This window comes from Zootoca vivipara, chromosome Z2 (genome assembly GCF_965207765.1).
Source record: "Zootoca vivipara chromosome Z2, rZooViv2.hap1.1, whole genome shotgun sequence".
NCBI classification, from domain to species: Eukaryota; Metazoa; Chordata; class Lepidosauria; order Squamata; family Lacertidae; genus Zootoca; species Zootoca vivipara.
This window is the reverse complement of record NC_142585.1, coordinates 47,839,546-47,851,893: the sequence shown is the minus strand read 5'-3', so window position 1 is coordinate 47,851,893 and position 12,348 is coordinate 47,839,546.

The window sequence follows — 12,348 nt, the reverse complement described above, 5'->3', positions numbered from 1 at the left end:
GGGGGCAGTGCTTGAACTACTGGACTAGCAAGCACCTGTGTCAGAAGAACGTTAGGTGATTCAAAAGCAGTGTAACTGCAGCTGCTTAAGATGTTTGGTAGCTCCAGTAATGATGTTGCCCTTCTTTGCTTTGTATTCCTGAGAGGTAGACTTTGAGGGCTCTTTTGTGCCTCTACATTCCTGTCTCTTTCTCTGTCTGTCTGTCTGTCTGTCTGTCTGTCTCTCTCTCTCTCTCTCTCTCTCTCTGTGTGTGTGTACACTCATATGTATTGATTTGGATCTCCCCTGGGGTCAGGGCTTGACCTGCGATTTCAGAGTTTTAGCCTCCTTTATAGAGTCTTCACATGGGTGAAGGAAAAACATCAAGACAAGGAGGGCAGAAGAGCAAAGAATAAGGTTACTGTAACTTCCGCCATAGAGCTTCAGTATGCTGATGACAACGTAGTGTGCGCACGCTCAGAGGATGACCTCCAAACCATCCTAAATATCTTTGCAGAAGCTTACGAAAAGCTTGGGTTATCACTCAACATCCAAAAAACCAAAGTGCTGCACCAACAAGTACAAAATAACCCCTCTGCAGTGCCACAAATCCAACTCACTGGTGTAACGTTGGAAAATGTCGATCACTTCTCCTACCTGGGCTGTTATCTTTCCACAAGGGCCAACATTGATGTCAAAATCCAGCATCACCTGAGGTCTACGAGTGCAGCTTTCTCCCGATTGAAGTGCAGTGTTTGAGGACCGGGACATTCACAGGGAAACCAAAATGCTTGTTTACATAGCTATTGTACTACCAACCTTACTGTATGCTTGTGAAATGTGCACCACTTATAAACGTCATCTCAACCTTCTCGAAAGATTCCATCAATGGTGTCTCCAAAAATTTTTACACATCACTTGGGAAGACAGGCGAACTAATATCAGTGTACTGGAAGAAGCAAAGATCACCAGTGTTGAAGCAATGATTCTTCAACATCAACTTCGTTGGACTGGTCATGTTGTGCAGATGCCTGATGATCGTCTTCCAAAGCAACTACTCTATTCCAAACTTTAAAATGGAAAGCGTAATGCTGGTGGTCAACAAAAGAGGTATAAAAGCAAATCTTTTTAAAAAATGTAATACTGTATAAACACTGAGAACTGGGAAACACTGGCCTGTGAGCGCTCCAGTTGGAGAACAGCCTTGACCAAAGGTGTCATGGGCTTTGAAGACACTCAAACTCAAGACGCAAGGGAGAAATGTGCTAAGAGGAAGGCACACTTGGCAAATCCACACCGTGATCAACTCCTGCCAGGAAACCAATGTCCCCACTGTGGAAGGACATGTAGATCCAGAATTGGCCTCCACAGTCACTTACAGACTCATTGTTAAAACCATGTTTATGGAAGACAATCTTACTCAGCTACAAGTGATTGCCAAAGAAGAAGAAGAAGAGGCAACTACTTCCTGTCCCCTGAGAGCTTTTGCTCTTCACTGATGTGTCTGCCCCACCCCCACGCCACTATTGACCACAGACATCTGAGTGCAGTTGGGTGGTGGTCCAAAATAAAGAGCACCCACATATTGAGGCCTGTGGCTCTAGGAGGTTCTTTTTTTTGGGGGGGGGAGATTCCCACAATGGGCATTTCACCTTCCCAGGGCCCTACTGCTTACTCACTTTCCCACTCTGGGCCCAATCCGTGTAACTGCCGCAAAGAGGGCAAGCTAAGAGGCAGTTGTATTCATTCCACTTTGAGAAGCGGCTCCCACCACTTTGAGTTGGGGTGGTTGGGGGCTTCTTTTAAAACCCCTGTGCATGATTCATTGGGTGAACTTCATGCACCCAATGTGCTGTGTTTTTAATGTGCTCAATCAGGTGGACTACTGAAGGCAGCAGAGAACAAGTTTTCCCTAGCCAACCTTGTGTCTTAACTGTAGCCTGAATACCAGATGATGCAGCTTGAGAGGTCTGCTTGCATTCCTCTTTATTGCAGCCTCCCCCAACCTGGTGTCCTCTGGACATTTTGGAACCCAGTTCCTATCAGCCCTGGCCAGCATGACTAATGGCCAGTGGTGATGGAAGTGGTAGCGTGTTGGGTGGGGGAAAGGTTGCTGTAGTGCATATGACTCTGGTGCAGTGAGGAAGTCCCAAGAGTTCTGTGCTGGTGGCATTGAAATCCAGGCTGTGGTCCTGAAGACAGAGTTAGTTCCAGACATATCTTATGTGAGTGGGTCATATACATTTTTAAAGTAGCCATGGAGAACATTTGTGTTTCTCCAGACGTTGGTCTTCCCACCTGCCGCAACCAGCATGGCCACTACTTAGGGGTGATAGGAGTTGTGCCTGGCAGGTTCCTGATGCTTACCATCTCTGTTTCTTAGAACAGGACTACATGGGGATATTCTCCCCATGCCTCTAGAGCACTGGTTAACTGAAGCTTCCTTTGCATCATATGGTGCAAGTAGCCACAAGAGTGCCGTGAAGGTTCTTCTTGCCCCGGCTACTGAATGGGCTTCAGCTCAGGACATTTTGGTGGCTAAAGTACAGACAATTAAAATGTGTCTTTTTACTACCGTAATTATGGCATCATGGGGCACAGGGTCTGCCATGCCCTTTGGTGAACCTCAACCAGTTGGTCCGAAAGGGATCTTCTCTCTTTCTTTGGATTTAACAGCAATTGTGAATTGTGTTTGATGCAACAGGGGTTGCTTGTACTGTAGTGCAGGAGGAAAGAACACCTCCACATGTTGTGATCCAGATAGCACTGGGCCCATTCCCATGCCTGATACCAACTTCTCTCTCTCTCTCTTTTTTAAATAAGCAAGTTTAGTATCTAGCTTGGCCGGTCCTACCATTGGAAACCCAAAACTTGATGCCTGAGGTGGCTGCTTCTGGACCTGCCCAAAGAACACGGTTGATTAGGCAGTACCAAAATGTCTAAATAACTAAATACATTGCCTCATAGTAGAGCCGATTCTGGAACAAATGGTGCAAGAGTTAATGGCAGCTTCCATCAGCCCCAGCCATAGTGACTAATGGCCAATGATGATGAGAGTTGGAGTCCAGCAACATCTGGAGGGCTGCAGGATCCCCAGTTCAGAGTCAGGTTGCTATGCCTTCTTGCTGCTTCCTTGATTAAGCTGCTCCGTTCAAGTTGATCCACAAACAAGCAGTATTTCGTGTGTGTGTGTGTGTGTGTGTGTGTGTGTGTGTGTGTGTGTGCAGTTGTGCGCATGACCATGTGGAGAACTTGTGGATGGACTGACTGTTTACAGAGGGGGCAGGTGTTTAGAGCACACACTTTACAGGCAGAATGTTGGATCCTAGACACTTTTCTGCCTTGCACCCTGGAGAGCTGCTGCTGGTGACATAGATTGTCCAGGAATAGGAGAACACATGGCCTTGACCATGAATGAAACAGCATCCTATGTTCTCTGAATGCTGCTTGTGTGTAAACAGTAGAGGTGTGCAAGTGCGCTCTGCTGGGACCAAATAAGAAGTTGAGTCGGTGGTTTTACTCAATCCTGAGACAAACTGCAATATCAGCAAAGTACCCTGAGTCAGGTCAGCCCCTGCCAAAGCTTTGTCATATTCTGCTGCTGTTTTTCTGGACTCTATACCTTTCTCTGTGTTGTATCTCTATGTTTTCCTTTGTTTCTATGTTTCTGTACTCTAGGTCCATGCCCCTGGGAGCGTGAGGAAGGCTCTGCTTCCTTTGCCAGGGTGGGGTGGAAACCCCAAAGAATCTGGCGGCTGGGGGAACCTGTTTTTGCCCCCTCGGAATTTTTTTTTGGGGGGGGCACGCTGCTACGCCATTGGCACTGAAGAGCTGTAGACTTTCTTTTTATGAGTTGAAAACTTCATTAACTCTTTTTAGAAGTCATCTGTTGTTCTGCTTAGGCAGTGTGTGTGTGTGTGTGTGATAGTTGTGTGAGGTCTTGTCAGGCGGCAAGGTTGCCAGGAATGCCAGGAATGGATAAGACAAGGAAAAGTCATTACCACCTGCTTTTTATTCAATATTTACAGAGAGAGGCTTGGAACACAGTCTCTTGGAATAATGGCATTTTTCTGAGTGACTCTCCCCCCCCTCCCCCTTACTTTCAAGGTTCGCTGGGTTCTGGGAGAAGAGGGCTCTGGAATGCTTTCTAAAGACACTGTGTCCATCAGCTGTTGCCCCCTTGGTGCTGCTTCTTCCTCCTCTCCCATTATTTCCCCACTTTCCCCCTCATCTGCCTCTGAGCTGTGATCTCCCTCAAACCCCTGTTGTAATTCTGAACTTCTTCTTCTCTGGAAGGGTTAAGCTGGGGGTGTGGTCTCCACCATTCCTCCTCTGCCTAATCCCTGACAGGTCTATATAGGCAAACCACACCCATGACTCTGTGCCATGAATGGTGAAAGCAAGCAAGCTAAACCATGGATTGCCCGCCATGTCTTTGGAAGCCTAAACCACGGTTTGGGTTCCAAACCATTATTTAGAACGATAGCTGAATTAAGCCGGTGTCTTCAAGACAAGGAGGTAAAATCATCTGATGATGCAGCTGCTCCTGTTTCAGTGGTGGAAAAAGGAGACACTTACTAAATTTTCCCCTCCTGTTTACAACTCTAAATTATCTTCCACAGGAGATGCTTTCCACATCAATGGGAAACTCCCTTCAATTCAGCACTGACTAAGCTCTGCAAAAAAAAAAAAGTCCTGGAAAGGAGATACAAAGGGAAGAGGGAGATATGTGCTCCATATTGAAGATTGTAAAAAAGAAATCAAGGAGAAGCCCCCCCTCCTCACTTAGCTTGGTGGGTGCTTAGCTAGAATGGCTGTTCATTGGAACCGGCTGCCTAGCCTTCAAGCTTAGGAAGTCCAGCTTCCATTTCCTTACCTGCTATCAATCGGAGTTTACTAAGCTTCCCTGAAAACGTGCCCCCTTTCCTAAGGTGTCTCCGTGTGTAATTCCAGCAGCTGACATCCTTTGGGCATTCGTCTGGGACACACTGCTAATGTCTGCTGTGCGGACTCCCTTTGTTTTCCTTGTTTTGTTTTCTGACCTGGTACTCTGAACATTACCAGGTGGCAAGTTCTCAGCTACCCACTTTTGATTTACCCTGGTGCCCCCAGTTTAGTGTCATTCCGGGGCAGCTTTCACCAGTGTTGTACCTTCTGGATGGAGGACAACAGATGCACAAAGGCTGTTCTGGGGTGTTGTGGGAAACTGAAAGGATAGCTAGACTTAGCTGTCCTGTGCTTCTCAGAACGCTGCCAATGTAGCCAGGTCAATCTGCCAGGGCCCCCTTTTTCCATGCCTTCCTCAAAACTTTCTGACAGACATGTTCAACAGTGGAGCACCCTCCTTTGCTTGAGCTGAGGTTCCTGCTTTGCAGGGGGTTGAACTAAGTGACCCCTGGGGTCCCTTCCAACTCTATGATTCTGTTATCCTGAACCTGAATCTGAACTTGGGCATCTCATTTGTGGTTGCAGGAACAGGTCCTCCTAATACCAGTTTGCGTATTTTAAAATAAATCCATTGTTTTCTTTGTGGGGGTGTGTATTTGCTTTTATTGTTTTTTGGTCTTTTTTAAATCAATGCTGTTTCAACATTTACTCAGGGAACATGGTGCAGCAAGAGGTGTCAGTGTCTTTGTGTGTCTGTTTTGGGAGGCCATGGAGAAGAAAGGGGTATTTTACCTACCCTATGTATGTGTGTTTTTCCCTGAATTGAAAAGTAGGGAAAATTGTGTTTTACCTCTGATGCTTGCTCATGATCATCACACAACATCTTCTGCTATCTCGAGGCACCATGGCTTGTGATTCCTGCAACGGAACTAGGGAAGAAAATGGAATCTTCATGTCTAATAAAAGAGGATTTCAAAGTTACTTGCCATTGTTTTGTTGTTTTCTTCTTTTGCTATGGGTAGGGGATGATTTGCCCTTCAACTAGATCCCAACTTTACAGGTGCATTTTATTCAGTGTGAAATATGTTTGCCTTGGCTTCCAACATGTACCCCTTCCAAGGCTATGTGCAAAGCAATTCATAAGATCACATAAAACAAAACAAGCCACTTATTAAACATAAACATTTATAAATTACTTAATCAAGGAGCTCTCTAAGTGGTGTGCATAATAAAATGTAGATAAAACCCAGCTAAAATTCACAGAACTGGGGTGGGTGTATGCACAGACAGAGACACACATATTAATAATACAAACAACAATTTTAAAGTCGGATTCCTCAAAAGCAGCCTAAGGCTGAAATATAAAACATTTATAAAATATAAAAATATATGGTACTAAAAGTATAGAACTGTGTCCCTAAATGAGCAATTGGTTAGATTGAAAAATGTTAAATAGATCAAAGAATTGCCTTCAATTTTATGTATACATCTTTTATTACAAGTGCTTATTTTTAAAATGTCATTGGTAAGGTGCTGTAGCTCAGTGAAAGAGCAGAAGGTCCCAGATTCCGTCTCCAATGAAAGGCACTGAGCACAAAAGGCAAGCAGCAGCAGGATGTGGTGTGTCCCTTTAAAAGCCAACCAATGGAGTGTAATAACTATAGGCTGGTCACCAACAACCCTGTCTTGGCAAAGGTGGTGGAGAGGGTGGTTGTGAAGCAGCTGAAAGTATTCTTGGAGGAGGCTGATTATCTAGATCTGCTACAATCTGGGTTCAGACCCGACTTTGGAACTGAATCAGTCTTGGTGGCCTCTGCCATGAGAGGGACTTCTCCATCTTTCAGCAGCTGCTTCTGGCACTATTTGTTTACCATTGTATCCTTCTGGACTGACTCAGAGCGATGGGCATCAAAGGCACTGTATTACGGTGGTTCTTTCCATATCTTCAGGATGAGTGCTCCTCAACACCTTGGCACTTAACACTATGAGGCAGAGAACTACCCTCCTGTCCCTCCAGTGCTATTTAACATCTGTTGGGTGCAGCCTACACACTTTGGAACAAGCTATCACTAGTATGCTGATGACAAGCAGCTCTGCTTCTCTAGCTATGTGTCTGAGCACAGTGGTGGACTGTATGAGGATCACTAAACTGCCTGAATCCTGGGAAGATTCTTTGGGCGAGTGGTTCCCATATCCAGGGGGGTGAGCTACCTTTTTTGCATGGGGATGCTCTCCCTCAGAAGAAACCTTTGTCACTTAGAGGCCATGGGGTCCTCTTTGGCTAGGTGTGCCTTTCACTAGCTTTATCTGACTAGTTCGTCCAGCTACAGCCATTCCTGGGCAGGGATAGCCTGGCCACTGTAGTCCACGCATTCTCATGTGCTCTATATGAGACTACCTTTGGGCCTTGTTTGGAACCATTTTGATTTTTAAAAAATGAATTACAGTGGTACCTCGGGTTACAGATGCTTCAGGTTACAGACTCCGCTAACCCAGAAATAGTACCTCGGGTTAAGAACTTTGCTTCAGGATGAGAACAGAAATCGTGCAGCGGCAGCGCGGCGGCAGCAGGAGGCCCCATTAGCTAAAGTGGTGCCTCAGGTTAAGAACGGTTTCAGGTTAAGAACGGACCTCCAGAACAAATTAAGTTCTTAACCCGAGGTACCACAGCGTTCTGTCTTGGGCCCAGTCTTATTCAACATCTTTATCAATGACTTGGATGATGGGCTTGAGGGCATCCTGAGCAAGTTTGCAGATGACACCAAATTGGGAGGGGTGGCTAATACCCCAGAGGACAGGATCACACTTCCAAATGACCTTAACAGATTAGACAACTAGGCCAAAGCAAACAAGATGAATTTTAACAAGCAGAAATGTAAAGTACTACACTTGGGCAAAAAAATGAAAGGCACAAATACAGGATGGGAGACACCTGGCTTGAGAGCAGTACATGTGAAAAGGATCTAGGAGTCCTGGTAGACCACAGACTTGACATGAGTCAGCAGTGTGATGCAGCAGCTCAAAAAGCCAATGCAGTTCTGGGCTGCATCAATAGGAGTATAGCATCTAGATCAAGGGAAGTAATAGTACCACTGTATTCTGCTCTGGTCAGACCTCACCTGGAGTACTGTGTCCAGTTCTGGGCACCACAGTTCAAGAAGGATACTGACGAGCTGGAACGTGTCCAGAAGAGGGCAACCAAAATGGTCAAAGGCCTGGAAACGATGCCTTATGAGGAATGGCTTAGAGAGCTGGGTATGTTTAGCCTGGAGAAGAGAAGGTTAAGGGGTGATATGATAGCCATGTTCAAATATATAAAAGGACGTCATATAGAGGAGGGAGAAAGGTTGTTTTCTGCTGCTCCAGAGAAGCGGACACGGAGCAATGGATTCAAACTACAAGAAAGAAGATTCCACCTAAACATTAGGAACAACTTCCTGACAGTAAGAGCTGTTCGGCAGTGGAATTTGCTACCAAGGAGTGTGGTGGAGTCTCCTCCTTTGGAGGTCTTGAAGCAGAGGCTTGACAGGCATATGTCAAGAATGCTTTGATGGTGTTTCCTGCTTGGCAGGGGGTTGGAATGGATTGCCCAGCCCATTAATTATAATAATAATAATAATTATAATAATAATTAATAACCAACTCATCAACATAGGTGAAAACCCCAACAATATTATTTATGTATATCTAAATTTTAGGCACATGTAAATTCAGGAACATATTATAGATGGGAGGTGGGGGAGAGAGTCTTAGGTTGGCATCCCCCTGTTTGAGAGACAATGGAGTGTGCCTCCAGGGGTGAAGTCAAGCTGCTGTATTAGCTACACCGGTGACCTCCCTGGGGCGCAAGCCTGGACAGTGAATATGGAGGTTCTGGGCTGCCCAAATGGCAAGACGTCTCTCTCAGCATCACTGATGTGGTTCAAAGGAAAGCAGAGCAAGATATTTGGCAATAGTTTGGCTGCAGAAGTTGCCAGAAGGAGGTGTACAAGGCTCCATCCAACTGCCTTAGGGACTCTCCACTCCAGACTTGTAGTGTTAGCCTTTTCTTCTCCCAAAGATGTCCCACAAAGAAGCAGAAGTTTTATATCAGAATTTTCCTTCTTCTAGATGGGCTACTTCCCCTGGTTGATGAGCCCCGTCTACTCCTTGCTTTCCCACTACAGCACATGCAGAAACTGCCTTCTTGACCACTGGACCACTGGTCTCAGCTATGATGGGGCTATTTTCCTCAACTTTTTTTTTTTAATGTAAACTCCTGCAGAGGGCATGAAAAGCCAAAGTACATTGGTCTTCTGTGTTCATGCACACAAATTTACAGACCTGTGCACCAGAGTTAAGATGCAAATTCTAAAGCTTTAGGGAGTGGTTAAATTTGTTGACACCCATTTGCTAAGAGACAACTCTGTAGCTCCACCAAACAAGGACAATAAAGGAAGGCAAAATAGGGGTAGTGTTACCCAGCAAAACTACCACCTTCTCTTGGCGAAGTTTGCATTTATAGAATCATAGAAATGTAGAGTTGGAAGGGACCATGAGGGTCATCTAGTCCAACCCCCTGCAATGCAAGAATCTTTCGCCCAATGTGGGGCTCAAACCACAACCCTTAGATTAAAAATCTCATGCACTCTGGCTGGCCTTGTTGAAGAAACCATGTTATCGGCAAGATAACCAAGGGATTCAGGGCCAAGGCGAGGGCAGCAAGCAGCCTGCTTCCTGGCGGAGGGGAGCCGTCCAAGTGGCCTCTGGTTCATCTTTAAAAGGGGAGGGGATGGATGGCAAGCTGCTTTTGAGTATCACTTTCAGCTATTCTGAAGGTTAAATGCCTGTTTAGAGCCCCCTATTGAAGGGCGGAGGTGGGGTTTCTCGCATTGTTTGAACACCCTCCAAGCTTTGTTTAGCTGCTTTCAAGGAGCCTGTGAATTGGGGGGTGGGGTGGAGAAAAGCACAGCCTCCACTCCCCAAGTGGCTCCCCCTGGCCTCCTCCTCGCAGGAGAGGCTGGCTGTTTCCTGTGAGGCCTCTGTAGGCTGGGACTCCCCTGCTTTCTTTGAGCAGCAGTTTAACCCAAGCTCAGAGGCCGGCCTCCACCTTACTGATCTCTGCTTGACACCCAATTACCACATGAATGAGACAGAAAAAGGTTTTAACTCCCCCTGACCTCCCTTCCCCCTCCCTGCCATATCATTTCTCCCTCCCATCCCCCATCCCCTACCCCCAGACCCCTTTTCTCTGGTGCAGAAGGGAGTTCAACACGGAGACCTCGAGAAACCAAACAAAAGCCTCTGAGCCAAGGAACCCCTCATTGTCACGGCCTGCAAGAGCGGCTCCAAGCGCTCCGTCTGTTATTCAAAGGCTTGCTACAGGCTGTTTGCGGGTTCCTCAGAATGCTTTATTGAGAAATAACTGGCTCCTTTTGCAGGTGGAAAGATGTGGTCCTCAGTGTGGCCTGCTAAGCCACACTGCATGGAATGGCACTGTCCTCCCTCTCTTAATTAAAAATGAAATATATGCCACTGTTTTATTTGTTGCAGGCCGTCTGCTAGAAAGAATGGTGTTGGATTAAAGGAGAACCTAAGCGCGGGTGGCGCTGTGGTCTAAACCACAGAGCCTAGGGCTTGCCAATCGGAAGGTCGGCGGTTCGAATCCCCGTGATGGGGGTGAGCTCCTGTCAACCCAGCAGTTCGAAAGCATGTCAAGTGCAAGTAGATAAACAGGAACCGCTACAGCGGGAGGGTAAATGGCGTTTTCGTGCGCTGCTCTGGTTCGCCAGAAGCGGCTTTGTCATGCTGGCCACATGACCTGGCTCCCTCGGCCAGTAAAGCAAGATGAGCGCCACAACCCCAGAGGCGTCCGCGACTGGACCTAATGATCAGGGGTACCTTTACCTTTAAGCGCACCACAGTGCAGGGTCAGGCCCTAGCAGTGGGGCACTAGCAGGGGGTGCAAATCAACAAAAATAGGGTCATAGAGTCATAGTCATAGAATTGTATACTTGGAAGGAACCCCATCTAGGCCAACCGCCTGCGGTGCAGGAATTCATATACAATATTGCTGACACATAATGTCACTCTTGCTATGGGTTATGCAAACGCTAAAGAAAATATATTGTATCTGGGACATGGGAGTTGCAAACTTAAGTACAGCTTCCATTCTTCCAACTTTTAGAGACAGAGTGTACTGCTGATCATCTGACTATTCTAAAATTTGGGAAGGTTAAATTTAATGTGCTTCCATCTGGAGTACTGAAGGGTAGATACAACAATGTACCATACAGCGAACACTTATATACCCTTGTGAAGCAGAGAATGTAGAAATGGTGAGGCTTTTCTTTATTGTTCCTTTTACTGTGACATCCACTGTCAATTTACTAATCCAATTTTACAAAGTATACCAGGAAGATCTGAAGTGTTTTATACTGATTACCTCTTGGCTGACCAGTCGCTTGAGATCACTGCCAGGGCAGCTCATTTTTGTGCGGCAGCAGGAGCTTGTTGGCACAGGATCTTAATTTTAAAATTATCAACACTTTAGGGCGCTTTTCATTATTTTAGTATATAATTTCATATTTCTCAGTTTTATATTCTACATTGTTTTTAATTTTATATTTAATATTGTATTTAATTTTACATTATAATGTGCTTTATGTGTGCATAATATTGTGTTTTATGTATTCTGTTTTCTTCCTACCTTCTTACTGGTCCTTGATCGAAACAAATATACTAGTACTACTATGCAATGTTCAAATAGATAGAACAGAAACACAGGGTTGTTCTCTGAGCTCATTCTACACCTGCAAAGTGAGAGAGAGTCTCCATCTCAAACCCCCAAAAGATGCCTTCCATATTTCTTGCACTCCCAACTCAGTCAGCCTCAACCAGCATAGCCAATGAACACCTAAGAATTTGGGAGCTGCCGTTCAGCAACATCTGTAAGGTCACAAATTCCAATTCCCCAACCTATATTTTTTTCAAAGCCTTTAATACAGTGGTGTGGCAGGAGAGGATGGCAAGTGTGCCGGGAAGATTCAAGGACAATTGAGGAAACATTTTAACATTACAGTGTAGTGTAGTGTAGTAAAGTAAATAAGAAAGATCAGAAAAGAGAAAGGCTTGTGTTGATGAGTTTGTTTTTCTCAAATTAGACCTAATATAAATGGTATTAGGGACGCGGGTGGCGCTGTGGGTTAAACCACAGAGCCTGGGGCTTGCTGATCAGAAGGTTGGCGGCAGGGCCGGCTCTACATAGACCCCAGGTGGCGCAGTGCACCACGGCGGGGGGCTGGTAAGGTGGGCGCCCTGCGAGGCGCCCTGCGAGGGCGGGGCGGGCGGCGGAGCGATCTCCGCCCCTCAGCACCAGGGCGTGCGATCTGCTCAAGACGGCCCTGGTTGGCGGTTCGAATCCCCGCGACGGGGTGAGCTCCCGTTGCTCGGTCCCAGCTCCTGCCCACCTAGCAGTTCGAAAACACATAAAAGTGCAAGTAG